This window comes from Vidua chalybeata, chromosome 7, assembly GCF_026979565.1.
Source record: "Vidua chalybeata isolate OUT-0048 chromosome 7, bVidCha1 merged haplotype, whole genome shotgun sequence".
Classification (NCBI taxonomy): Eukaryota; Metazoa; Chordata; class Aves; order Passeriformes; family Viduidae; genus Vidua; species Vidua chalybeata.
In genome coordinates, this window is record NC_071536.1 from 38,571,909 (window position 1) to 38,590,026 (window position 18,118).

The 18,118-nt window shown below is 53.2% G+C and overlaps 1 protein-coding gene, 1 long non-coding RNA gene and 2 other non-coding genes across 5 annotated transcripts in view; 3 read left to right on the forward strand and 1 right to left on the reverse strand.

The window, feature by feature from the left end:
- Positions 1–1,738: 1,738 nt before the first annotated feature.
- On the forward strand, positions 1,739–1,810 carry TRNAA-CGC (transfer RNA alanine (anticodon CGC)). The gene has a single exon. It is a non-coding gene; the product is annotated as a tRNA-Ala (tRNA).
- A 222-nt stretch (positions 1,811–2,032) lies between these two features.
- TRNAG-GCC (transfer RNA glycine (anticodon GCC)) lies at positions 2,033–2,103 on the reverse strand. Its single transcript has one exon. It is a non-coding gene; the product is annotated as a tRNA-Gly (tRNA).
- A 2,993-nt stretch (positions 2,104–5,096) lies between these two features.
- LOC128790507 (uncharacterized) lies at positions 5,097–6,797 on the forward strand. Its single transcript, XR_008431776.1, has 2 exons — positions 5,097–5,364; positions 6,491–6,797. It is a non-coding gene; the product is annotated as an uncharacterized LOC128790507 (long non-coding RNA).
- A 3,137-nt stretch (positions 6,798–9,934) lies between these two features.
- The window catches only part of GPD2 (glycerol-3-phosphate dehydrogenase 2), a 53,666-nt gene continuing 45,482 nt past the window's right edge, over positions 9,935–18,118 (forward strand). Inside the window, exon 1 of one of the 2 annotated variants that reach the window (XM_053947290.1) lies at positions 9,935–10,158. The gene's annotated coding sequence lies outside the window, so the exon portion shown is untranslated. The remainder of the gene's footprint in view (positions 10,159–18,118) is intronic. The other variant, XM_053947291.1, reaches the window with a different exon arrangement.

Sequence of the window (18,118 nt, forward strand, 5' to 3'; positions counted from 1 at the left end):
GTGACATTGTTTTTCCCTGATGTCAGCACAGAAACCCAAACACAAAGAGGTGAATGTAGTCCTTGGAGGCAGCTGAATGCGGAGCTTGTGCCGGCATCCAGCCGCATTGAAACAAGATGACAAAGTGTTTCCTGGAAGCAGGGGCTGGCTCGGGCCAGCTGGGCCGTGCTGGGAAGGACCAGGGATGTGCTGTGGTGGGAAGGGTCAGGGATGTGAGCAGGACAGGGCCCCATCCTGCTCCCTGCTGTTTGTGAGCACGCAGCTCTGGCAGGGCTGGGGCTTCCACCCCGTAATGCACATCCATCCACGGGCGTCCTATTTCCCTCTATGGTCACCTGCATCCTATTTTCCTCTACGGTCACTTCAAGGCAGCTTATTTTCTCCCGTGGCATCCTCGTGCTGAGCCTTGCCTGAACAATTCACCGTATCCTGTGTTTGGGAGGTGATGAGGTCTAGAGCATATTCAGACCAGGCTGGACGAGGAGCCTTGTTTCACTTCAATATCGGCAGCACTTGTGTTGCTGCCACGGGGACAGTAATTAAATACTTGCTGATAGGCTTCGGATGTGGAGCTGCTCTTTCTCAGCAGGCAGAATGTGCTCTGCCTCCATCCACCTCCCAGAGGGGAAGTTTCACAACCGGGTGGCTGTCCATCACAGCTGACAAATCCATAACAGCACAGTAATAGCTGTATTGTTCACTTTTGGCTATTCTGAACTCCACAGGAAAGTAAACAAAACGAGGAAAAAACTGAAGAGAAAGCTTTAAATTGCTTTGTGTTTTTATTGCAAGGTTGGTATTAGCACCCTTGGCTCAGCCTGGTGAGGAGCCATGGCCACTCTGCACCTTACGTTACACACAAACCAGAGTTTGGGTGTTGATTGGGAAATCCAGATCCAGTTACTCCCAGAAAGCAGCTTCCTAAAATCTGGCTGGAAGAAAGTCAAGCTGCAGGTGCTGTTTTCTGACAGGATGGAAAAGCCTGAGTGGCCAAGGTTATGGATGTCAAAATGGGGACGGCTGGGTGGGGAAGGGCCCTGTGGGATCGGTGGGAGAATAAATTAAATACGGTATCCAGTATTCTTCCCTGGCAGGGTGTGAGGCCCTGGCACAGGTGCCCAGAGCAGCTGTGGCTGCCCTGGATCCCTGGCAGTGCCCATGCCAGGCTGGCACCGCGGCTGGAGCACTGGGGCAGTGGTAGGTGTCCGTGCCGTGGCAGGGTGGCACCGGGTGGCATTTAGGGATGTAAACCGTTCGCGGCCTGTGACGCTGTGGGCAGCCCGCTGCACACCGCGGGCAGCCGGCGCTGCCGAGGCCACGGTGCTCGGCCCCTGGCAACGGGCACTCCTGTGAAGCCAGCGGACGGGGCTGCTTTTGCTGCGTCTCCTCACGGGTTTGGGTTCCTCTCCGTCAGCAGCGGGGCTCCCAGCCCGCCGGGTCCTGTCCCCGCGGGGACCCGGGGGGACCGGCACCGCGGGCTGCCCCAGGCCGCGAGGCCCTGCTGCGGCTCCCCGCGCACGGACGGGCCGGTGCCGCCCGCGGGGCTCCGTGTCCCGCTGCCGGGGCTCCGTGGCCGTGTCCCGCTCCGTGGCCGTGTCCCGTTCCGTGGCCGTGTCCCGGTGCGGGGCGAGCGCGGTGCCGGCAGAGGGAGTTGTGTGGGGCCGGGCCGGGCCGGGCTGCGGCACAGGCCGCGGCCCACCCTCCATTTGGGGGCGCCCGGCGCGAGGCCTTCGCAGCCGGGGATGTAGCTCAGTGGTAGAGCGCGCGCTTCGCATGTGTGAGGTCCCGGGTTCAATCCCCGGCATCTCCAGGCGATTCTTTTTTTCCTTTTAAATTTCTTTTTTTTTTTTTTTTCTCCCGTCTCCCCGTGCGGCCGCTGGTTCCGCCGGGCCGAGCCGGCACCGCGTCGCCGGCACGGCACGGCCCGGCCCGGCCGTTCCGGTGCCGCTTCCTCCCGCCCGGGAGCCCCGCGGGGAAAATCAAAGCGCTGCGGCCACAAAACGCGGCGGCTCCTCCGCCGGCAAAAAGGAACTGCATTGGCCGGGAATCGAACCCGGGCCTCCCGCGTGGCAGGCGAGAATTCTACCACTGAACCACCAATGCACGCTCGATAGGTTCCCCCCGCCCCTGGCTGAACCGACGCACCAATCGCACCGCTGGTACCGGTGGTACCGATGGTACTGATGGCACTGATGGCATCGATGGTACCGGTGGCACCAATGGCACCGCTGGTACTGATGGTACCGATGGTACTGATGGCACCGATGGTACCGATGGCACTGATGGTACCACTGGTACTGATGGCACCGATGGTACTGATGGGATCGATGGTACCAATGGTACTGATGGCACCGCAGGTACCGATGGTACTGATGGCACCGATGGTACTGATGGCATCGATGGTACTGATGGGATCGATGGTACCAATGGTACTGATGGCATCAATGGTACCGGTGGCACCAATGGCACCAATGGCACCACTGGTACCGATGGTACCGATGGTACTGATGGCACCGATGGTACCGATGGTATCGCTGGTACCAATGGCACCGATGGTACCGATGGCATCGATGGTACTGCTGGTACCGCTGGTACCGATGGTACTGATGGCACCGCTGGTACTGATGGTACTGATGGCATCGATGGTACCAATGGTACTGATGGTACTGATGGCATCGATGATACCGGTGGCACCATGGCACTGCTGGTACCAATGGCACCGATGGTACTGATGGCATCGATGGTACTGATGGTACTGATGGCACCGCTGGCACCAATGGCACGATGGTACCGCTGGCACCGATGGCACCTATGGCACTGCTGGTACTGCTGGTACCGATGTCACCGATGGCACCAATGGCACTGCTGGTACTGCTGGTACTGATGGCACCAATGGCACCAATGGCACTGCCAGTACCGCTGGCACCGATGGCACCAATGGCACAAATGGCACCGATGGCACCGATGGCACTGATGGTACTGATGGTACCGCTGGTACCGATGGCACCAATGGCACCAATGGCACCGATGGCACCGCACCCACCTGCTTCGTTCTCCCTCTCAGCCCCACGTGCTCACGCAGCGCTTTGCAGCCCTCATTTCCAGGGGAGAAAAGTTTTTTAAAAGTCAGCACTACCCGTTACAGATCTTTCCTCTAAAGGATTAAAAACCCCTGGGAAAGCGTATAATGCACCCATCATACACCCCACAGAGTCTGGCCTGACTGCTGGTTTTGGTCTTGTTCATCTCTCACAGATGCAAGATGTCAGTCATCATTATTTCTGTAATAATTTTAAAAACTTTTTTTTTTTCTCTCAGCATATTCTTTGAAAACTTCTTACGTTTCTAAGCATTCTGTTTGTATCAGGGATAAACTAATAAGCAAGGAGTGATTTAATGGAAGAACCTCAGGAGATTACAGGTGAAGGTTTCCAAGATTCTTCACCCTTAGCACTATGGTTGGAGTCGATCTTAAAGGTCTTCTCCAACCTAAATGGTGCTATGATCATTCTTTACATTTAAAACCTTTTGGATCAGGTCACAAATGTGTATTTTTGTTCCTTTTCCATCCTGGAAGGGCTTTGCCAGGGGACGCCAGCAGTTGAGGCCTCAGAGGCTCAGTTGATCCACAAAGGAGTCACCAGAGCATGCTCAGGATGGTCTCTGTGACTTGCCAGGTGATGACATTTCAGCACACCATGCCTGTGTGTGGTGATGTCACCAGTGAGTCCTAGACTGTGCTGTGACATGGCCACGCTGTGCCCCAGAATAAACGATGCGCACTCCTGACGCTCAGTTTGCCTTGGACACGCTCCCACAAACAGCCACACGTGAGCCAGAGTCCAAGGAAAAGCTGCAACGAGTGCTTCACGTCAAGGGAGCACTGAGATTTACGTACGGAAGTGCTGGGGAACACTGCCCGGGCAGGAGGAACAGCCACAGCCACCCACTTGGCACGGGTCAGAAGCAAGCAGGTGTTTTCTGGTTCAACCTGTGGCACTGCAGGCCACGTTCCAGTGTCCTGTGTGTGCATGTGCACGAACACCACAATGTGACAACCCAGCACAGCTCCCTTTCCTTCTCAGCTTCCGCTGGCAGAAGGCGACACAATAAAAACTGTAAGTAACAATTGTTACTGAGGCTGCGGCTTACGGTTGGATTAGTCAGCCCAGCAAAACTGTTTTCTCAGACAAGCCCAGGACCAAAACCCCCCAGGCACTTAGGCAAACGCTATTCATACTGAGAAGCCCCCAATTCCCCGTTTTGCTGTGTCTGGGAGTCAGCCACGCGGAGCCTTCTCCCTCCTTTTGTCCTCCTCTCATTCGTGGTGAGCTGAGGCTCTGCCAGGCAGGGACATCTGTGCACAGCCACACGGGACCCAGCAGCACGTCCTTGGAGAGGGTCACGGAGTCAAAAACCGTGGGCTGGCTGCGGTTGGAAAAGCCCTGTGAGATCACCGGGTCCAAGAGGTCACCCAGCGCTGGCAGGGCCACCTCTGAACCCTGTCCCCAGGTGCCCCTCTGCTCCGTGGGGCAGGCAGAGCAGAACGTGCTGCTCGTGCCACGGCCTGGAGAATTATTGCACAGAGGGTCCCCGCAGTGACAGACTCTGCACCTCCCGTTCCCAGAGCAGAAACGGAACCTGTCCTCGCACTCGTGGTTAACAACTCAGAGAACAGTTTCTCGTGTCCCTCAGACTGCTTTGCATCTGCTCAGAACATCTGGGAGTGTTGGCTGGCGTCCTGCAGGGAATTCTGTCACCAGGAGGAGTTTGGTGACTCCCAGGCCTCCCTGGGGCCCAAATGTCAGCCCAGAACATGCTCTGGGAAACTGTTCCCAAGCTGTGTGACCCAGGCTCACACTTGGCTTCCCTCAGAACTGACTGGGAGTAGGAGGGTGCTGAAGGGGGCAGAAATTGAGACCTGCAACATTAGAAATGGTGGTCCAGAGCCTCAGAACTGGCGAGAATCTCAGAGGATCAGTTCAGCTGAGTAGAAACCAGAATCCTACTCCCACAAAACAAGCAGTTCCAAGGGGTTGCTTGTCTCAGCTGTCACAATGGCTGGGAGAAGGTTTCCTGCCAAGCTGCAGTGCCGATGGATCTGTTCCGTGTGCCCCAACGGACACAGCTCCGTTGCAGCAAGCCCAGAGGAGGTGACAGAGTTGGAAAGGGGACTGGAGCTCCCCTCTGAGCCTGAGAAAGCTGGGCCTGTTCAGCCTGGAGGGGAGAAGGCTCTGGGGACACCTCACAGCCCCTTCCAGTGTCTGAAGGGGTGGAGAGCAGAGCCAGAGAGGGACTCTTCACCAGGAGCTGCAGGGAGAGGGCAACGGGGAATGGCTTCACACTGACAGAGGGGAAATTTAGGTCGGATATGTGGAATAAATCCTTCCCTGGGAGGATGGGGGGGCCTGGCACAGGTGCCCAGAGAAGCTGTGGCTGCCCCTGGATCCTGGCAGTGTCCAAGGCCAGGTTGGACACTGGAGCTTGGATCAGCCTGGGACAGTGAAGGTGTCCCTGCTTCTGGCTGAGGCCTGACAGAGCAGAGCCCAGGAGGTTCAGGTGTTTCTGCTGACTCTGCTGTGTCCCTCTGAGGAGGATGCTGCAGCTCAGGGCCACCCACAGCCTCTCTGCCCAAGTTCAGCTGGTGCACTGTGACAGGAACAAGGTTGGGTTGATAGGCAGTGGTAAATCTGCTCAAATCAAGCTTCAAAGTGCAGGTGTGGCTTACGTGGGGTGTGGCAGTGGGTATCATTGCTTCCCTCCTGCCTGCTGCCTTGGACACGTGTTCCCATGTCTCGTGGAGGGACTGTGCAGTCACCCCACATAAAATGGGTGTTGCATTGATCTTTGTCCTGGCACATGAAAATGGGGAAGTGTGACAGCACAGCTTACCTGCACGGCTGCCTCTGATCCACCTGCTCACGTGGAGCTGCATTAAACCAGGTACATCCTGGAGAAGCAGCTGAGGGAGCTGGGAAGGGGCTCAGCCTGGAGAAAAGGAGGCTCAGGGGGGACCTTGTGGCTCTGCACAGCTCCTGCCAGGAGGGGACAGCCGGGGGGGTCGGGCTCTGCTCCCAGGGAACAGGGACAGGAGGAGAGGGAACGGCCTCGGGCTGGGCCAGGGGAGCTCAGGGTGGGCAGCAGGTTGAAAATTTTTAGAAATTCAGGAAGAATTTCTTCACAAAAGAGTGCTCAGGCCTTGGCAGGGGCTGCCCAGGGAGGTTTGGAGTGCCCATCCCTGGAGCTGTCCAAGGAATTCCACAACCTGGCACTCAGGGCTCTGGGCTGGGGACAGGGTGGGCATCGGGCACAGATGGGACTCGATGGCCTTGGAGGCCTTTTCCAACCTCAGGGATGCTGGGATTCTGTAAATGGAGATCTTAGAAATAAAGCCCAGTGGGTGAATCAGAGCACCATGAAAGACAGCAGACCTCTGTGCAAGAACCAGCTGGTGTCTCACTAACACACGCTCACCACTTTGTATCACCAGGCAAGCCCAGTCAAGCCTTCCAAAGCACTGAAGACAACCAGAGGCCTTTCAAAATGGCTTCTCAAAGCCTCTCCATAAAGGCTTCCCAAGCACGTTCCTGTCTCCTCTTCCAGAGTGCAGAGAAATTGCTCCATCCCCGGCAAGTTCTCCGCTGAGTGGAGCACACGCACATCAACTCGATTTTAACAGGTCACGGAACAAGCCGGGCATTTAAAAATATCCACCTACCCAAAAGGACAAATGAATCCGCACTGTGGAGCCCTCAGCAAAGATGGTTGGAACAAAACAAACAAAACAATCGTGGTAATCTTTTAGGGAAGACTTATAATGTAGAACAACTTGTCAGTGCGGGTTAAAGTTTTAAGGCCTAGCAATTTTGACAGCGTCCCTTTGAGCACAGCGAGCGCGCGGGGACGAGCAGGACAGCAAAAGGTCACTTGGTCACACATATCTGCTGCCTCTCTGAAGTTTAGCTCAAGAGCCACTAGGCACGTCCCAATTAATTATTTAAATCTGCAGGGAGGAATATTTCAGTAGGTGAAAAAGCATAGTCTGAAATTCCGGGGAAAGTACAGGACGGCTGGCGTGGTCAAAATGGTGCTGAGGGAAAATGGGGTGAGATATCCCTGCCACGGCCTTCGGACACGGAGAGGAGCCACTCCCATCCAGGAATGCTGATTGTTCCAGATGCCAGCCTCTCAGGGATTTTCCAATACCCTTTCTTCTTCAATGGAATAGTTCTGGATCACAAAAGGTCACTGAAACCAAATTGACAATGATACATGTGGTTATTTAAAATAACTTCTCCCGGCACATTATTGATGATGCTGCTGGCAATCTGCACGTTCCTTATAAATGCATGCACACCCTGAAACTGTTCATCCCAGATCCTGCCTGAAGTGTCCCAAAAGCCATCAGGCGGGCAATGCCAGGGAAATGGGCACTGGAAGCAAACAGGAGATTCAAATCCTGGATTTATTCATTACAGGATACCAGGCTGGGAGTTTTAAAAAGTCACTGGAGATGTCTTTGAAGAGGCTTTCTAAGCTTTTCCTAATCAATTCAATGGAGAAAATACCTGGATAAACAGCAGACATGTGCAGTCACCAGGGCTGTTTTCATCTGTCATTGTCTGACAGAAAAAAATAATACAGCACAAATTCTGAAGAGCCTTTTGCCTTGCTTTTGCTGAATACAATCTCTCACTCCAGCACATGTACAGAAAATAAATTTAATAGGGCTTTTTTTTTTTTTCATATTTCCTCCCACAACAAAGCTCCCTAAACATTCAAAGAGAAAATAACTACTCTTGACTAGCCCAAGCAGTCTTGCTTTCTAGAAGATCCTTGCCCTCCTTTTCTTTACCAACGGAATTCATGTTGTCCGTCAGACCTAGCTCGGCCATTTGCCCCACAAAACCAGGGATGCTCCACATCCCTTCCTCCCATTCCCTCCTGTGCTGCCACTGCAGGGAGAGGCCAATTAATTACGGTGTTCGTCCTGCTGCAAATAACGCGACCCGCGACCTTATTCTTTTAAAACTGCAATTTCTGCATTTGTTTCTGCGGCTCAGCCCTGGCGCGGGATCTCGATGGGACAGCAGTCAATCAGACATAACTACAGCGCTAACACAACAGAAAAACCAGCCCCTTTCTCCCCCTCAGACACACGGACACGGCGGCTGGATTTATCTGCTGCAGTGTAGGGAAATCAGCCCCTGGAGAGCAGCGGCACGTCCTGCTCCAGGGAAAGCCCAGGGCTGCACCTGCAGGGACACCCGACACCACAGCCCGAGGTGGGACACGCCTCACCACAGCCAGCACCTGCATTTTCCAGCGGCAGGACCTGCCGGGGATCCTGCTGGAAAAATCCCAGCAGAGAAACCCTGCGTCTGTTTCTGTCCCTTTGTCTCAGCTCTCCTGCGGCTGTCACCACCCTTTGCTCCTCACAAAGACGTTTTTTCCTGAAGACAGACTAGCAGAAAACATATTTGTGAACGTATGAACAGATTTTCTTCTTATGATACATAACTCTGGCATGCAGTCAGGAAACGATGATGATCTTTTTCCCCATCTTGCCTTGCTAATGAAGAGAAACTGCCTCTGGGGTTGAGGACAAAAGGTGAACTCTCCCTGCACACAATTTACACCTGCTGAGCACATGATTTCGGGCATCTGAAATTCCTGTCTTGGCAGGTGTCCCGGGGACCAAGCCACACGCACGGAGACTTACTCTGGAGGTAACATTTTCATCCAGGCATTAAATAAAAATCAGACTTGAGAGGGATGAATTTTGCAATACTTTCAGGCATCCCATTTTTTTACTTAACCTTGTAAAACTTTCACTCTTCAAACTTAAGAAGCCCAATCTTAAACAATCAGTAACTAAGATAAAAAGACTGGAGGAGTTGAGCAGAAGCCTCAAGCAGGGGAGAGAACACCCATCCCTGTTTATTGGTAGCTGCACTGTGACAGTGGGGAGAGCCTCTCCTGGAAAGTGAGATTGCTTGGGAAATGTGATCCTTACAAAGTTTTCACTTTCCCTTTATGAGGAGAGTAGTACAACGCTCTCATTTTCTACCCCCTTCAAGATTTTGCAGGTAGGAAAAAGTTGTGAGACACAGCAGTGCTGGGGTGCAGAAAATTTTCACTTGGGAACCGCCTATAGATATATTTTGCACTCATAAACTGCCCTGTATCAATTTAGATTTGTCATATATTAACATGGACAGTGCAGCTACACCTGGGTAGACAACCACTTTGAGGGGTGGGAGGACAGGGGATTCTCCTAGCTCTAACAAGTATTTGTCAGAGACGGATGAAACATCTAGTGCCACGTTGGAACACATATATGGGGTAGGAATTCACATCCAGAACTTGTGTGTGTTGGATCATGCTGAAATTACTCGCCACAAACTGCATTTAAAAACCTTTTTTTTTATTTTTTTAATACCAATTATTCTTCTTCTGTTCTCACGTGCTCCAAAAAACACACACCCTAAAACCATATCCTTAGAAAACAATGAATCATTTTCTGGTCTTTTCCCTTTCATTTTCAAATCTTTCTCTTCAGTTGACAGCTTCTAAGCCGGAGTATGTACTAATTCCAGCTGCCCCTCGAGGTCTTAGCCCCTTTTAAGAGCACTAATGTTCCTGGGATAAACACTGCTCCCATCACCAGTGACTGAATATCACTGACTTTGCAGAACTCATGAAATCCAACCCTTGCAGTTGTTCGCTGACTTGAAACGACACCCAGACAGCTGAAGACCACGATCAGCTGCGCGGGCGGCGCAGCCGGGCCCCCACGCGTGGGCCGGAGGCCTCCGGTACCGCCTCCGGTACCGCCAGCGGCGCAGCCCCGGGGAGGGGCCGCCATGGGCGGCGACCCCCATCACGCAAGCCCGGGGATGAGGAGGCCGCAGCGGGCCCCTCCCCGCGGGCCCAGGCCGCACCGCCGGCGCTCCCGCGGCCTTCGGCGGGGCGGCCGCGGCCCCGGGGCGGACGGCGGGGCGGGGAGGCGCCGGCGGTGTTGAGGCGGAGCTCGGGGGAGCCTGGCTGGCTGCTGCAGGCGGAGGGCGGGCGGGGGAGAGAGCCGCCCTCCCCTCTTCTCCTCCCGGCGGCCGGCGAGCAGCCCGCAGAGGGACGCGGGCTCCCGGGGCTCCTGCAGTAAGTGCCTTTGGGGTTTCTGGCGGAGCGGGGTTCGGAGCCGCGGCGGGCGGGCTGCAGGGAGCGGGGCCGGCCCGGACACGCGGGTGGAGCCGCGCGGTGAACACCGCAGTTGCGTTTTATTATGAACGCGTATCCACCGCATCCTGCCTGCCTCCCCTCCGCATCCTGCCCCGTCGCCCCGGAGAAGCTGTGGCATCCCTGGCAGTGTCCCAGGCCAGGCTGGACACTGGGGCTTGGGGCAGCCTGGGACAGCGGGAGGTGTCCCTGCCGTGGCAGGGCTGGGACCGGAGCATCTTTAAGGTCTCTTCCCACCCGAACCGTTCTGGGATTTCATCATTCCATGTGTAAGGCTCAAGAACAGCATGGGTAGATGGGATATCGGGAAGGAATTCCTGGCCGGGAGGATGGGCAGGCCCTGGCACAGGTGCCCAGAGCAGCTGTGGCTGCCCCTGGATCCCTGGCAGTGCCCAAGGCCAGGCTGGACACTGGGGCTGGAGCAGCCTGGGACAGTGGGAGGTGTCCCTGCCATGGCAGGGCTGGGATGAGATGGGCTTTAAATCCCTTCCAACCAAAACCATTCCACAATTCTATGATCCTACACAGCAGCTTTCAGCCAAAGTGCTCTCAGCCTCCTCCCCCTGTTCTATTTATGCTTTTGGATGGGAAAAAATAAAATACCAAAAAAAAAAAAAAAAAAAAAAAAAAGGGAGTGTGGCAGTTTTACAGAAGTGGTGCAGAGCACCTGGCAGCTGTCCTGAGTGTGGGTCATCCCTGTGCTCTCTGAGAATGTCCCACAACGAGAGGTCCAGCCTCAGTGTCTCCCTGTTCCAGACAGCTGCTGTGTGCCTGTGGGTATCCATATGTAATAAATAAGGAGGTTGCAGAGCTTCTATATATTTTTTCTTGGATGGAGCTGACAGAAGTAATATCTCCCATTATAAAAAATAAAAACCCTGCATTCTTGGTAAAAATAGCACAGCTGTAGATACACTGAACTTTGTAAAATGAAAGTAAGTTATTACTTCCGCTGACGGTACTCGTGGGACCATTGCTTGGTGTCCTAAACTTCTCAGAGTTCTTACCTCTGTTAAGCAGGCAGTAAATGTTTGTAAGCCTGATTCTGCAGGAAAAGGTGTAAATGTGTGTGTGGAGAGCCTGGGTTCAGAAGCAGCCAGATTTACTCCCTCCTTGGCTTCTCCTGTTACTGTGAACAGGTAGTACAGGTGTGCTGCGAGCAGCTCCTTTCACCTGCTGCTGGGAAGCAGGGCCTCTCCTCCCCTCCAAGGGAGTTGCTTTTTCTTCTCTTCCCTGCTCCTTTCCACCCTTTTCTTTTCCTCACTTATTCATGGTTGCAGTTCCTCAGGAATTTTCAGTGATGAGCAGTGACTGATTAGCCAGTAAAGACTTGGTCTGATAGTTCAGGATCTTTCTGTGTTAATATGTAAAGCAAAGTCCAGTATTGCCCCTTCAATAGCAATAACCCGAATATTATTCATTTTATCGTTAGGCATTAGCAGTTTACTTAGTCTGAAGTTGGATGGAAGTTTTGAGTAGGCACAAGTGTGCATAAAAAATGATTCACACCCCTTGGATCTAATTAGTAGCATTACTTTGATTGTGTATATATATATGGATTTACACTTTGTTTGCTTAATTATGTGTGTGCACAGGACCACAGTAGTAATGACAGCGTTGTGAACTAGGCCTTGCTGCATAATGTAGTATTTTCTCTAGAGATGCATTTCTACCTGCTGGCTGTCCCCGACAGGAATTTCGGAAGCCAACAGGATGTGGTCAGTGCAGAGGCCATTCATGCAGAGCAGTTTTCCAAAGGACAGCTCCTACAGGTTCCTTGCTGCTGCCTGCTTTGTCTCCACACAAGTCTCTGCAAGCTTTAGCAAACATTTGAAAGAAATGTGGGTTTTCTGCTGTCAGTTTGTAGTTGTGACTTCCACCTTCACTTGGAGCTGATGGTTTCAAAACAGGGCTTGGCATTTGCAAGTAGCTCAGTTAGGCAATATCTTCCTTGTGCTGGTGCTTGTTTGTGTGCTGGCAGATGGGACCTGGGGAGTTATTTTGCCTTTATGGGCTGGGTACCCTCTGGTTTAGTCTCAACCAGAGCTCTGCCAGCCTGGCTGTGCAGATTAACTGAGCCTCGGTGTGTTCTTGGCCTCCTGGTTGTAGTTGGCACCTGGGTTTTTGCAGGGATTAGCTGTGTCATGGTGGGTGTGCTCCTGCAGCTGCTGGGAGCACGGGATGTGAGCACCAGGGTGCTGATCCCTGTCCCTGCCACCCTCCTGGGACCCGCTGGGCAAGGGACACCATGGCCAAGTTGGGAAATGGGAACACGCTGGGCTCTGCTGCCAGGGAACAGGGACAGGAGGAGAGGGAATGGCCTCAGGCTGGCCCAGGGGAGCTCAGTGTGGGCAGCAGCAGGAATTTCCCCATGGAAAGGGGGCTCAGGCCTTGGAACTGCCCAGGGAGGTTTGGAGTGCCCATCCCTGGAGGTGTCCCAGGAATTCTGGAGGTGGCACTCAGGGCTCTGGGCTGGGGACTGGGCACAGCTGGGACTCCATGACCTTAGAGGGCTTTCCCAACCTCAGTGTTTCTGGGGATTCTGTGAAATAAAAATTGAAGGGTGGAAAAAGAAAGCTGAAGCAAGTGGAACAGACATGGAAGATGACCCTTTAAGGAAGGAAGGATTCCTGCACTTCCACTGCTCCATGGGTGCTTGTGGCTCAGACTGGAGCCCCCTGGGGTAAACACTGCGGGGCAGAGACCACAGAGCTCTTTGCAGCTGTTGTGCTCTAGGGCTCCACTAATTAGCTCTGGTAATGTAGATGCAGCCTGTTTCTTCCAAAAAGCTTCACTTTAGGAAACAGCTTTTGTTACGTAAGGAACAGGCAGTTTGTAAGCAGACCTCTTCCACAACATCACAGTATTGATTTTGGAAACATTCCATATCCTAAATGGCTCTCTCTGAGCCAGGTTCCTGAGGGAGCGTGTAGCTCTGTCTCCAGGAGTTTCCAGGTGAACTCACCCCGAATCACAGCCAGATTCTGTGGATGGAGTCCAAAGTCTTGGACTGGGTTGTTTTTATTTGCTTTGCAAAGCTTCTCAAACGAAGCGTTGATTCTGATTTCAGAGCGACTCGGAACGCAGGCCCCTCCTCCAGGATTAGATTTGCATGTGCTATCAGGTCTCAATCTGTATCCCAGGATATAAAACTAGGCTACTTCCTTGCCACACCTAAGTATTCACCTAGTTTGTAGCTATTTTTTGAGCAGGTTCCTGTTTGTGTGTGCAGGTATATGTCCAGTCTTGTAAAAAGCAAAGCACCTTGTTTTCTAACCCCTGCTCCTTCAGTCTCTGGCTAGGGAGTGGAAGGAAGAGCATGGATGAAGTGCCAGCTTTGGGATCAAGTTGAACTGGCAGACTGTCTATTCAAATATCCGCATTAAAAATGAGGGGAGTGAAGAATATAAAAAAAACTGTGAAACAGCTATAAATTAACCATATCTGACAAGAGCATTTCTTTCTAGTGGCAGTAATTGGCTTACAGTCACTGTATTGTGTGTGTGGTTGATGGCTGATATGAACCCCCACCAACAGTGAAAGCAAGAGTGACTATTTGAGAAGTTTAAGTTAAAAAAACATCGGCACAAGAACACAAAAGTGTGGAACTCATCCTGCACACATTAGTCAGTGATCGGGCTGGAGACCAGGCTTCCCACTCCTTCCAGTAGGACAGGAGGGAATTGAAATGCTTTCATCTAGAACTTGGTAAATATAATGTGATGCTTGTATGCTGGGAAAGCTCAAAATGCCTATTGACATTGGAGTTTCTTTGTATTCCTGTTGAGCCTTAGATACAGTTCTTGGGATTGCAGCCTCCCTGTCTGCAGTGTTGCCTCATTCCCAGAAACATGCTGCTGTCTGTGGCAAGACTATTGCTATTGAAATTTCAAGAGGGATTTACACAGAGGCCTTTTCCCCTCATCATCTGTAAAGTGGGAGGGTAATGAAGCAGAAGAAAAAGAAGTGGTTAGGCTAAAATCGAAACACTGGACACTCGAAAGAGGAGCTAAAAAAGTTTGTTCCTTGTGGGACAGAGTTCACAGCAGTTGTTCTGTCATCTAAAGCTGGGTGGGAATATCTTGGTGTCTGAGTGCAGAAGGCAGATGAAGTAGTTGGAAGCAGTAGGCCCAAGAGGAGGAATGAGGATAGGATACCTATTTTCTGCTTTGTTTCTCCTCTATTTTTGTGCCTGACAAGTGCTGCAGCCACTTTTGGGCATGAGAGCCGAGCTGGTTGCCTGTACTGGAGCGTGGGAAGGACTTTTCCCGTATGAAGTGCTGCTTGGCTTCCACTTACCAGCACAGGTGGCCTGGGGGGATTGGGAGTTTAAGTTCTGTGTGCAGGGCGTTAGGCAGCTGTGAGGTGACCCTGTGAGCTGTCTGGATATCGCAGGTTGTGTTCCTGTGGTGGTCTTGGATAATGACTTTAGCTGCAATGCCCTACCTTGTGTTTGAGAGCCCAGAGTGGCCAGGGAGGCTCCAGGGGAGGCTCTGGAGGGTGGATGTGTCCGTGCTGTGTCCGTGCTGTGTCCGTGCTGTGTCAGCCGTGGTGGGACCCTCTGGAACCCTTCCTTGGGGTGTGTTCCTCACCAGAGATCTGCCTTGCAGGGGAAGCATCTCCAGCTCGGGTTGGGTTAAGCTTCATTCAGTTCCTTTCCAGCTACTTCAGTTACTCCAGCCTGACATCCCGTGTCACATTAACCACTCCCGGCTTCTCAAAGGCACACCAGAGACAGCCTGCTAGATGACCTGCTTAAGAGGGTGCAGATTTTCTGGTTACATCCCCTTTTTCTTGTTAGCTGGCCACTTCCTGCATTGACACACCCTGAAACTGCCGGTAACAGAGCAGTACGGCTTTAGAGGCTGAAAGAAACCCCCAGACAGAGCTGAGCCCTGGCCTCGCTGCTGCTGTCACCGTGCCCACCTTAGGGCAGTCCTGCGAGAGGGATGAGAGCTGGATTGCAGGGAGCTGAGGGCGGGACTGCAGCTGTTTGGAGAGGCAGGAGCAGGGCAGGACTCGGCTCAGCTCAGGCACATCACCCTCTCATCGTCCCAAACTTACCTGAGGAGCTTTGGGAAGGAAGGAATTAGACAGTGCTCCTGCGCCAATGGCAAGTTATGCAAACCGTAGTGGAGGTGATTAGAAGTTTGCTATTTTTAAGCCTTGCATGGAGTGACTCACTTTATTAGACGTGTTCGTTTGCAGCGGAATGCGAAGCGCCCGGATTCCATGGTAATGGCCTCGTAAGGCACACGGCTGTACACCATAACAGATTGGGTTTCTGCTCCCAGTTCCCCGGGCTGTGTGTCTCAGAGCCGTGTCTGATGGCAGCGCGGGGCGGCCCGATCCATCTGTCCCTCCTCTTCTGCTGCAGCACTCATCCTGCTTCGCCCTCCAGCCCGTGGCTTGGGGCTGAGCTCCCCACCGCTCCCCTTCCCTCATTCCTTTCGTTCTTTCCCCCAGCTTTGGCCGTGGGCTGCTCACATCCAGTCCCGTACCTTTGTGATTAGAAAGTACCTGAGCAGAGAAGCGCTGGCGATTGTGGCGCTTCCCTTTCAGCCACCTGCTGCCTCGGGTGGGAGTGGGTTGCACAACTCCCAGGAACGTCCAGACCATAGTCTGGCAGCTGGCTGGGCCGGGTGTTAGGGGAAGTAAGGAGGGCAGGTCACTGCCAGGAGCTGTGCCAGCCTGGCGAGGGTGGCAGAGGTTTGTCGTGTGGGACGCGCTGTGCAAAGGCGTCTGCTGAGGACAGGTTTGGAATCCCTTCTTTAAAAACCAGGGTGCAAGTGGTGCCGTGTAGGGTTTTGGGGTTGAAAGCGAAGCAGCGTAAGGAGTGCATTAATTGCTGACGTGGACAGTTGCCTCTGACACAGCAGGTGCAGGGTCTGATACCTGGGCAGGGAGGGTCACCTGGGGACCTCGCCGAGGCGGGGAGCTGGTCACCAGCCTGGCTCTGGGGTGGGAGACTCCTCTGCAAGTGGCTGTTCCATGTTGCTGTAGTCCAAGTGAGTGTGACTGATGGTTAAGGAATGCACCAAGGACTTCCTACTGTGACTAGGGTTTGTATTAACTTTTGGAAATTGAAGGCAGGACCTTGTGCTGATAAATCTTTTGTGTAGTTTCCATTTTGTGTAGACTGCTCTCCCCGCCCCTTTGTGTCCTTTCAATTTTAAAGTCTATTTCTTCTTATCATGAATCCTTTAATAGCAGTTTCAGCTAATGTCCCTCTGAATCTTCACCAGTGCTCAGCTGTTCCTGGGAACTGTTCCCTGGGGTTATTGAACTCCTTGGACAGATCACTCTATGCAATAGCTACTTCTTGTGACGTGCTCCTGGCTCTTCCCACGCCAGCCAAGGGCTCCTGCTCCTGCCACAGCTTGTTCTAGAGCCTGTCAGGGACCTCAGCCCACCCTCCAGGTGAGGCCATGGGTCCAAAGGTGCCATTTATGGCTTCTATTGAAATCAAGGCTAAGGCTTAACATGCAGATTTACTGTGTCAGATGGCACTGACAGCTCTGAAACACTCTGAGCCGCTTTTAAAGGTGATTCAGAATATTTACGTGATGGAAAGATGACATTTCTGACTGCAGTGCTTCTCATGCTGGTTGCTATTATAATTTTCATTAAAATAAAATCCCATTTCTGTCACAAGCTATTGATCTCAGCTTGGAAGAGAGGCAGTTTTCAGTACCTGCTCACGAAAGAGGAGGGGTTTGTGAGCGTGGGCTCTTCCCTGGTACAGCCTTGGTGGGAAGCACATGGACTGCATTCCTTCCCCTTTCAGCTGCACTCGGGTGCATCCTGCTCAGAGCTGGCAGCAGCCCTCCCCAGCCGTCTGGGACAGAGCTGGGGGAAAAACCCACCAGCGTCTGATCAGAGCCTCTCCTTTCCCTGTGGCTTGTGGCCACCCAGGCAGTGTTCAGGTCGTCCTCCTTTGCAGAGGAGACCTTGTGTGCCATTAGCTGCCTGCAGGGCCGTTCCTTTCGGGAGGAACCGCAGCTGTGCCGTGCCCTGGCAGAGCCTGGGGCCAGCCATGCCCGGGCTCTGCCCACCTGCAATGCCCTCAGCTCAGCCAGCCTCATCCAAACACATCCCCTCCCAGCTCACAAAAGTGGGCTCATGGTTCCCGGGATGCAATTGAGCTGTTCCAGGTGTAAAAGCGCAGTCTGGTTGGAATGCCTGTCTGGCTCTGTGCTGGAGTGGCTTATGCTAAGCCCTATTTTCCTTTCTCTCCTGGATAAGCTTCTCTTAGGGGTGGTGAGCAAGATTGATGTGGCAATTTGAGCAGCTGGTCTGCTGGGAGAGTTCCTTTCTCGGGAGAATTGCCTGTAATCGGCTCTCAGCTCTGAGGAGAGCTAATGCAACACGCCCCGGGGCCAGGCAAGGAGTGGGGAGCCCTGAGGCCACAAATCCTCCTGCACAGGGCCACCGAGTCCCTTTCTGGGTGTTAGGGATGCTACCTGCAGGATGAAAGTGGGAAAGCTGTGCCCTGTGGCATGTCTCATGTCCCTTCAGCTGGCTGGAACGACTGGGGTCAGGTGACAATCACTGAGCTTCTCAGTCAGTGGTTTGTGTACCTTGTGCTCGAATTCCATGGAGGGGAATGCTGGAACTGGCAGGTGTGTCCCTGGTGTCCGAAATGAAGCCTCAGGAGAGGTCCAAGGCAGGGGACGAGAAGCAGGGCTGAGTGTTGTCTGTGCTTGCAGGAACCTGGTTCTGAGCAGGGATTGTGCTTCAGCCATCAGCCTTCCTCCTGAGCTCATACAGCATGGAAAAGGGCACGCTTCCCTTTGTCTTCCTGCAAGCCAGCACCTCTGCAGCTGTGACACGGCTCCTGGGAAGATGCTCCTTTGTTCCTTTTCAGCTCCCTGCATTGGTG